Source organism: Bubalus bubalis, chromosome 1, assembly GCF_019923935.1.
Source record: "Bubalus bubalis isolate 160015118507 breed Murrah chromosome 1, NDDB_SH_1, whole genome shotgun sequence".
In the NCBI taxonomy this organism is placed as follows: Eukaryota; Metazoa; Chordata; class Mammalia; order Artiodactyla; family Bovidae; genus Bubalus; species Bubalus bubalis.
In genome coordinates this window covers 179,816,802-179,826,494 of record NC_059157.1, presented here as the reverse complement: position 1 = coordinate 179,826,494, position 9,693 = coordinate 179,816,802, and positions in this window count along the sequence as shown.

Below are 9,693 nucleotides of genomic sequence, written 5' to 3'. Positions count from 1 at the left end.
GGCGGGCAACAGTCCATGGGGTTGCAAAGAGTTGGACATGACTGATCAATTAATACTTTCACTTTCATTGTCTATTATATCAGACAACACATTGCTAGACTATCTTATCTGCGGGTTCTTTGTCCATAGATTCAACCAACCTCAGATCAAAAATATTCAGAAACAAAAATTCCAGAAAGTTCCCAAAAGCAGAACTTGAAATTGCAACTATTCATATACATTTACATTGTGTTAGGCATTAAGATAATTTAAAGTATATGGGAGGATGTGCATAGGTTACATGCAATTAGCATGCCATTTTATATAAGAGACTTGAGTATCCTTGGATTTTAGTATCCCAGGAGGTCCTTGAACCAGGATGGATAGCAAGGGACAATTATATTTATTCTCTGAGAGCAGAATTTCTGTTTTTAAAAAATCTTCCTGTCTCCAACTCCTTGGATAATACCAGTAAGTAAGTATTCAATAAACAGATAGTAAATGAAAATGAGGACCTTCTGGGAATTTTCTGTAGAGGGCATGGTTAAAATCTGAAAGCCCAAGAACTGCATTTAGTAGATTAATGTAGAAAGAAAATCAATGGAGATTGTTGGCTGGTTTGTCTGCAGTTTTGTTCTCATCACTGGCTTTGGAAATTGCTGCCATTTAAACCCTAGTTCAGTATGCTTTGACAAATGAACACAAATGTATAGGTTCAGTTCAGTTCATTCGCTCAGTCACATCTGACTCTTTGCGACTCCATGGACTGCAGCACGCCAGGCCTCCCTGTCCATCATCAACTCCCGGAGTTTACTCAAACTCATGTCCATTGAGTCGGTGATGCCATCCAACTATCTTTTCCTTTGTTGTCTCCTCCTCTTGCCTTCATTCTTTCCCACATCAGGGTCTTTTCAAATGAGTCAGTTCTTCGCATCAGGTGGCCAAAGTATTGGAGTTTCAGCTTCAACATCAGTCCTTCCAATGAATATTCAGGACTGAGTTCCTTTAGGATGAACTGGTTGGATCTCCTTGCAGTCCAAGGAGTCTTCTCTGACACCACAGTTCTAAAGCATGAATTCTTTGGCACTCAGCTTTCTTTATAGTCCAACTCTCACATCCATACATGTATGACTACTGAAAAAACCATAGCTTTGACTAGATGAAACTTTGCTGGCAAGGTAATGTCTCTGCTTTTTAATATGCTTTCCAGGTTGGTCACAACTTTTCTTCCAAGGAGCAAACATCTTTTAATTTCATGGCTGCAATCACCATCTGCAGTGATTTTGGAGCCCCTCAAAATAAAGTCTGTCTCTGTTTCCATTGTTTCCCCATCTATTTGCCATGAAGTGATGGGACTGGATGCCATGATCTTAATTTTCTGAATGTTGAGCTTTAAGCCAACTTTTTCACTCTCCTCTTTCACTTTCATCAAGAGGCTCTTTAGTTCTTCACTTTCTGCCATAAGGGTGGTGTCATCTGCATATCTGAGGTTATTGATATTTCTTATCTCTCCTTGGTATTCTTTGGAACTCTGCATTCAGATGGGTATATCTTTCCTTTTCTCCTTTGCCTTTCACTTCTCTTCTTTTCACAGATATTTGTAAGGCCTCTTCAGACAACCATGTTGTACACAAATGTATAATCACCACCAAAATCAAGATATAGAGCATTTCATCCCCACAAAAGCCCTCTTGTACTCAGGGTTAGTTTCCTGGGTGTGTGACTTGTGTCTTTATATGGGGGCTCATGTTCAGAAGGGCCACACACTTGGTTTAATGCTCTGCTGCCCCTGCCTTGACATTCTTAATAATTTTTTAATAGGGGGCCGCGTGTTTTCATTTTACACTGGGCTGCACAGATTATGTAGCCATTACTGTTAGTCCCCCTTCAAAACTGATCCCCTTCAACCACCCCAGCCTCAGGTAATCGCTGATCAGTTTTTGTTGCTCTGGGTCAAATTTGTCTTTCTTAGAGTTTTGCTACTGAACCAAATCTTGGGTTTGCTCATCTGGTGTGCAGCAAAGCCAAGGTACTGATACCAGGTGTGGTAAAGGAAAGTACAGTGTGTATTGTGGGACCAAGCAGGGAGAATGGGCAGTTCATGCTCAAAAGACCAGAACTCCCCAGGGACTTTTAGGGAAGGATTTTTAAAGACAGTGTGATGGAGAGGGTCACAGGGTATGTGATCAGCTCATGCACAATTTTCTGATTGGTGGGTGGTGAGGTAATTGGGAAGGTCACAGAGGTCAGTGTTATCAGTTTTCAGGCTTCAACCAGCTCATGGGGGTTCAGTTCAGTTCAGTTTAGTTCAGATCGGTTGCTCAGTCGTGTCTGACTCTTTGTGATCCCATGGACTGCATGCAGCACACCAGGCTTACCTGTCCATCACCAACTCTGGAGCCTGCTCAAACTCATGTCCATAGAGTTGGTGGTGCCATCCAACCATCTCATCCTCTGTCATCCCCTTCTCCACCTGTCTTCAATCTTTCACAGCATCAGGGTCTTTTCCAGTGAGTTAGTTCTTCACATCAGGTGGCCAAAGTGGGGGTTCATCTGGGGGTCATTATGCAGTTAGCTTCATCCACTTGGTGGTGGTTTTAGTATCTGCAGAACAACTCAAGGGTATGGCTCAGGATATTATCTACTGCTTGAGGAGGAAATAAATGTCCTTGATTTTGTTTTATGGCTAAAGTATTGTTATTTTGTCTTACTCAAGTGTTTTCCTTTGTTTCTGTATCTTCTCACTTCTCTGATTAAATTTGCTTTTTGGAACTTGGAGAAGTCCTAGGAAGCTAAATTAGCTTTTCTCTAAATTAGAGCTGTGGGTCATGGAGTGTGTATCTGGGAAGGCCTCACAGAATCCCACTCAGTTTCAGTTTCGTATAAATGGACTTATAGATTATGCACTTTGTGTCAGACTTCTTTTACTCAAAGCTCTTGAGGTTTATCCTTTTTTGTGATTAGCAGTAGTTTGTTCCTTTTTTATTGTTGACTCTTGCGTCCTATTTTATGGATATGCCATAATGAGCCTATCCTTTCTCTTGTAGGATGTTTACAGTTTGCATATTATGAATAAAGCCTTTGTGTGGACATAGGTTTTAATTTCTTTTGAGCAAATATCTGGGCATGGGACTGCTGTTGTAGGATAAGTGTACCCCTTCATGGATCGCAGCCTTGTCATGACGAAGGGGCTTAAGTAACTCAGTAAAGCTATAAGCCATTCTGTGCAGGGCCACCCAAGACAGATGGGTCATAGTGGAGAGTTCTGACAAAATGTGGTCCACTGGAGGAGGGAATGGCAAACCTGATTCTGGGAAAGATTGAAGGCAAAAGGAGAAGAGGGCAGCAGAGGATAAGAGGGTTTGATAGCATCACCAACTCAGTGGATGTGAACTTGAGCAAACTCCAGGAGATAGAGGAGGTCAGGGAAGCCCAGCGTGCTGCAGTCCACAGGGTTGCAAAGAGTCAGATACAATTTAGGAACTCAACAACAACAACAACAAGGATAAGTGTATGACTAACTTTTCAAAAAGTGCCAAATTATTCCCCAAAGTGTTCGTACCATTTGGTAAGCTCACCAGAGATATGTGAGAGTTCTGGCTGCTCCACATTTTTGCTAGTACTTTGCCCATCTTTTTAATTTTAGCCATTCTAATGGGTAGGTTATACCTCTTATTATGGTTTTACTGGAGAAGGCAATGGCAGCCCACTCCAGTACTCTTGCCTGGAAAATCCCATGGGCGGAGGAGCCTGGTAGGCTGCAGTCCATGGGGTCGCTAAGAGTCGGACTCGACCGAGCAACTTCACTTTCACTTTTCACTTTCATGCACTGGAGAAGGAAATGGCAGCCCACTCCAGTGTTCTTGCCTGGAGAATCCCAGGGACGGGGGAGCCTGGCGGGCTGCCGTCTGTGGGGCCGCACAGAGTCGGACACGACTGAAGTGACTTAGCAGTATGGTTTTACTTTGCATCTACTTGGTAATTAATGATGTTAAGCATCATTTCACCTGCTTTTGATAATTTGTACATCTCCTTTTGTGGTTTCTGTCCAAATCTTTTGTCCTTATTTGTTTTCTTATTATTGAGTTCTTTATATATTTTAGATCTACATTTTTTGTCAAATGTGTGTGTTTATCAGATATATTTTCTGCCATGTTGTGTATTACCTTGTTGTATTCTTAGTAGTATCTTTAAAAAGTAGAAGTATTTTTAACTTTGATGGACTCCAATTTAGTAATCTTATCTTTTATGGTTTGTGCTTTTTGGTATCCTAAGAAATTTTGCCTACCCCAAGATTACACAAATTTGCTCTAAGTTTTCTCTTAGAAATTTTATGGTTTATTCTTTATTTCAGTGATGCTTTTTTTTGAGTAAATTTTTGTGTATGGTATGAAATAAGAGTGAAAGCTCTTTTTCTTCTTCTTCTGAAGTGAAGTGAAGTGAACTCGGTCAGTCGTGTCCGACTTTTTGCGACCCCGTGGACTGTAGCCGGCCAGGCTCCTCTGTCCATGGGATTCTCCAGGCAAGAATACTGGAGTGGGTTGCCATTTCCTTCTCCAGGGGATCTTCCCAACCCAGGGACCGAACCCTGGTCTCCAGCATGGCAGGCAGATGCTTTATCCTCTGAGCCACCGGGGAATTCTTCTTCTACTTCTTTTAAAATATTCTATATTCAGTTGTTCCAGCACTGTTTTCCCAAAAACTTCTCTCTCATCATTAAATTACCTTTGCACTTGTGTCAGAAAAGCAATAGCCACACATGGGTCCATTTCTGGATTCCCTGTTTTGTGCCACTGATTGATATGCATCCTTAATACGATATGTTAATACCATATTGTCTTGATAATTATAGTATTTAGCAAGTATTGAAATCAGGTAGGTAAATACTCCAAATTTGTTGTTCATAAAAATATTTTTAACTTGTCTGGATCCTTTGTACTTCCTTATAAATTTTAGATTCAACCCATGAACATCACATTGAATCTGTATATCAGTTTGGGGAGATTCGATTTCTTAATCATATGGAGTCTTCCAATTCATGTACTCTCTCTCCATTTATTTAGTTCTTCTTTAACTTGCTTTAGTGATGTTTTATAGTTTTGAATACATGTATGCACATTTTTTGTTAAATTTATTCTTAAACACATCATGCTTTTTCATGGTATTTTATAAATGGAATTATAACATTTATTTTCTAATTTGTATTGATACTATATAGAAATACTTTTGATTGAGTTTTGTATATTGACTTTGTATTCTGAGATCTAGAACTTATTAATTCTAGTAACATTTTTGTAGACTCATTAGATTTTTCTATGTATGCATGCATGCTTAGTCACTCAGTTGTGTCTGTCTCTTTTCAACCCTATAGACTGTAGCCAGGCTTCTCTGTCCATGGGATTTTCCATCAGGGATGCTATCTAGGACTGCAGTTTTCCTTATGGAAAGATTTATTTACAAATTAACTATTTTTTAGTAAGCATATGACTATTTAGACTATTTCTTTTTCTGTTTGGTAAATTGTATTTTTCAAATAATTTGCCTCTTTAAGTTGTGAGATTTATTGGCATAGGGTTGTTCTTAATATTTCCTTTCATCCTTTAATATCTATACTATCTGTAATGATGTGTCCTCTTTCAGTCCTGATATTAGCAATTTTTGTCTTCTCTCTTTTTGGTCAATCTAGCTTGTCAATTTTATTGATCTTTTAAAAAAAAAAAACTAGAGGTTAAAAATTGATGTTCTTATTGTTTGTCCATTTTCATTGATTTTCACTCTTTTGACTTTGGGTTTAATTTGATCTTCATTTTTTAGCTTCTCAAAGTGGAAGCTTAGATAATTGATTTTAGACTTTTTCAAATATAAGCATATAAAGCTATTAATTTTTCTTCAACTACTGCTCCAGCTACACTGTGCTAATTTTGGTATGTTGTATATTCATTTTCATTCACTCTAAAATATTTTCATGGTTTCTTCTTTGACCCATAGTGTATTAAAAAGTTTATTTTTTAATTTCCAAATATTTGGGGAATTTTTCTCCTAGATATATTTGTTACTGATTTCTAATTTAATTCTGAGTGGGCAGAGACTACATACTTCAATATATTTATATTTATTGAGACTTGTTTTGTGGCCCAGAATATGGTCTATCCGAGTGAATATTTCATGTGCACTTGAAAAGAATGTGTGTTCTGTTGATTTTGGTGTGAGTGTTCTACAAATGTTATTACATCAAATTGGTTAATTACTGTTCATATCTTCTAAATACTAGCTGGTTTTCTGTCTACTTGTTCTATAAATTAATAGAGAAATGTTGAAATATCCAACTGTAATTAAAGATAAAGTCTAGTTCTCTCTTCAGTTTTGTTAGTTTTTGCTTCAAGCTGCTTGCAGTTTTATTTTTGGGTACATAAATATTTAGGGTTGTTATGTCTTCTTGGGAAATTGACTGTTTTATCATTGTGAAGTGTCCATTTTTATCTTTGATAATATTCTTTGAACTAAAGCCTACTTCATTTAATATTAATATAGTATTGTTAGCTTTCTTATAGTTAGTATTTGCATTTTATATCTTTTTCTCTAAACTATCTTTTCGCCTTTGACTTTTATGTGTCTTTATGATTAAGGTAGGATTCTTACAGACAATATATAATTGGGACTTTTTTAAAAAAAAATCCAGTTGGTATTTCACTTTATCTCCACTTTTAATTTTTAGCTATATGTCTTTGTTTTATTTTTAATCATTACAACAGGATTTACAATGTATTGCTATGTCTTTAACTTATCACAGTTTACATTTAAATAATATTAATCACTTTGGGTATAAAATAGAACTTTACAACAATATATATATTTTAGACCTTAATCCTTTGTACTGTTGTTATCATATATTTCACTTCTTTTACAATATATTATTCTTTCTTTGAACAGCTAACTATCTTTTAAATAAAAGTTTTAATGTGGAAGAAGTATTTTATATTTACCCACTTATTTGCTATTTTGGGAACTTTCATTCATTTGTGTAGGTACAAATTTCCATCAGAGTCATTTTCCTTCCATCTAAAAAGGTTCTATTTATATTTATAAAAAAATTCTATTTCTATTCATAAAAATATTATTTTGCAAAGCAGGTCTGTGGACAATGAATTCCCTTAATTTTTGTTTGAAAATATCTTTATTTCACTTAAAGTTTTTTTTAAATTTATTTTGGCTATACTGTGTCTTCGTTGCTGCACACGGGCTTCCTTTAGTTGCAGAGAGCTGAGCCACCCCTCAGTTGCAGGGCACAGGCTTCCACTGCAGCATCATCTTTTGTTGCAAAGCACAGGTTCTGGAGTACAGGCTCAGTAGCTGAAGCGCACAGGCTTAGTGGCTCTGTCGCATGTGGGATCTTTCCCAACCAAGGATCAAATCCATGCCCCCTGTATTGGCAGGCGAATTCTCAACCACTGAATCACCAGGGAAGTCCTCCACTTTTAGTTTTGAAGTATATTTTCACATCTTATAGAATGCTGGATTGATTTTTTAATTTCAGCAGTTAAAAAATGCCATTTCATTGTCTTCTGGTTCACATTTTTCCTGAAGATAAATTTATGGGAATTCTCTCTCTCTCTTTTTTAATGTTGTATGTGATTTTTTTCCCCTGTCTGCCTTTAAGATTTACTCCTTATCTTTGGTTTTAGCAATATACCTTTGCATTGTTTTATTTGCGTGTGCCTTTCTTGGAGGTTAGTTGAGCTAATTAGACCTATGATTTGAAAAAATGTATCAAATTCGGAAATGTTTCAGGTATTATTTATATATATGAAGAAACAGGTTCAACCACTTGACATGTTTTCATGGTTCACAGGCTCTGCTGATTTTTTTTCAGTTTTTTTTTGTTTGTTTTAATGTGTTAGTTTTAGAATTTCTATTCCATCTTCGAATTCACTTACATTTTCTTCTGCAGTATTTTATCTGATGATAATTCCATCCACTAAACTTTTCATTTCAGATATTGTATTTTTTATCCCTAGAGTTTCTATTTGTTCTTTTTAAAATCTTGTATCTTTTTCATGATGCCTATTTATTTTAACATTTATAATATCCATTTTAATATAATTGTTTGCTTATTCCAAAATTTCTTTTCTGGAGATGCTTCTACTATTGATTTTTTTCTAGTTATGGGTCACATTTTCCTGCATCTTGTATGTCTAGTACATTTTTAGGGGATGCTAGGCATTGTTATGGGCTTCCCTGGTGGCTCAGCTGGTAAAGAAACCATCTGCAACGTGGGAGACTTGGGTTCGATCCCTGGGTTGGGAAGATTCCCCTGGAGAAAGGAGTGGCTACCCACTCCAGTATTGTTATAGGGCTTCCCAGGTGGTACTAGTGGTAAAGAACCTGCCTGTCAATGCAAGAGATACAAGAGATGCAGGTTTGAGTCCTGGGTTGGGAAGATCCCCTGGAGGAGGACATAGCAACCCACTCCAGTATTCTTGCCTGGAGAATCCCATGGACAGAGCAGCCTGGTGGGCTAAAATCCATAGCGTCGCAAAGTCGGACATTACTGAAGCAACTTAGCACAACACAGCACATAGACATTGTCATAGTTGCTTTTTGAGTGAATTTTTTTTGTTTGTTTTTCTCTTTAAAGATATTTAATTTTGTTTCAGTATCCACGTGGGGTATTTAGGATCAACTCAATTTTTTGAAGGTTTGCTTTTAAATTTGTTGAGGCAGGTCTAGAGTAGTCTTTACTTTAGGTCTGTTTTAGTTCTGCTACTAAGATAAAACCCTTCTAGGGTCTCTACTAAAGTGCCCTGGGTGTCCGGTGAAATCAACTCCCCGGCTGGATCTATACTATCTCGTATCTCTGTGTAAGCTCTGGGACTGTTCACCACTGATTCCCAGTACTTCTTTGCATAGCCTCTTGGTGTTTCACCCGAAGTATTCATAGCTTGGTTTTCAGCAATAAACTCAAGGAGCCACTCTGTAAATCCAGGAGCTCCTTCTTCACATAGTTCTTTCCTCTCTCAGCCCCATAAATTCCAGTCATTTCTGCCTCTCTGAACTCTGATCTCTGTTTGCTTGACTTGGCAAAACTGTAAAGCTATTCTGTACCACCATCTGGAAAAGCGGCTCCTGGCAGAAAGCCAGGGCAATCATAAGGCTCACTGAGTTTCCTCGCCCTCCTTGACCATTGTCCTGCACTGCCCATTGTCTGGTATTTGGAAACAGCAGTTTCATATATTTTGTCCAATTTTACAGTTTTTTTAATAGTGGGAGGACAAGCCTGGTACCAGTTACTCTGTCATGCCTAGAAAAGAAAGATGGAGTTTTTTAAAAGATCACATCCACAGCAGTGGTGACTCTAAACATTTTTTTTTATAGAGTTACATACCAAGGGACTTTGGGAACTGGAAAGGACTTTGGAGAATCTGAGATATGGAGATTTGACCATCAAAGCAGAGGCCAGGATGCCAGGAGAAGGATCCCAGCAGAAAACCTGACAGTTTAGGCTAGAGCAATTATAATTCCTGGTGTGAAGGCTAAGGATATGATAGAAAAAAGATCTGAGTATTTTTTATCTGAATATTATTTGCTTCTTCTTGAAGCAGGGAACCCAATATGAGATGGACTGAAGCCTTTTCTTCTAAGAACTGGATCTCAACATTGGGTACATATTAGAATCATCAGGGGAGCATTTACAAATCCTGCTGCTCAGAAGCACTG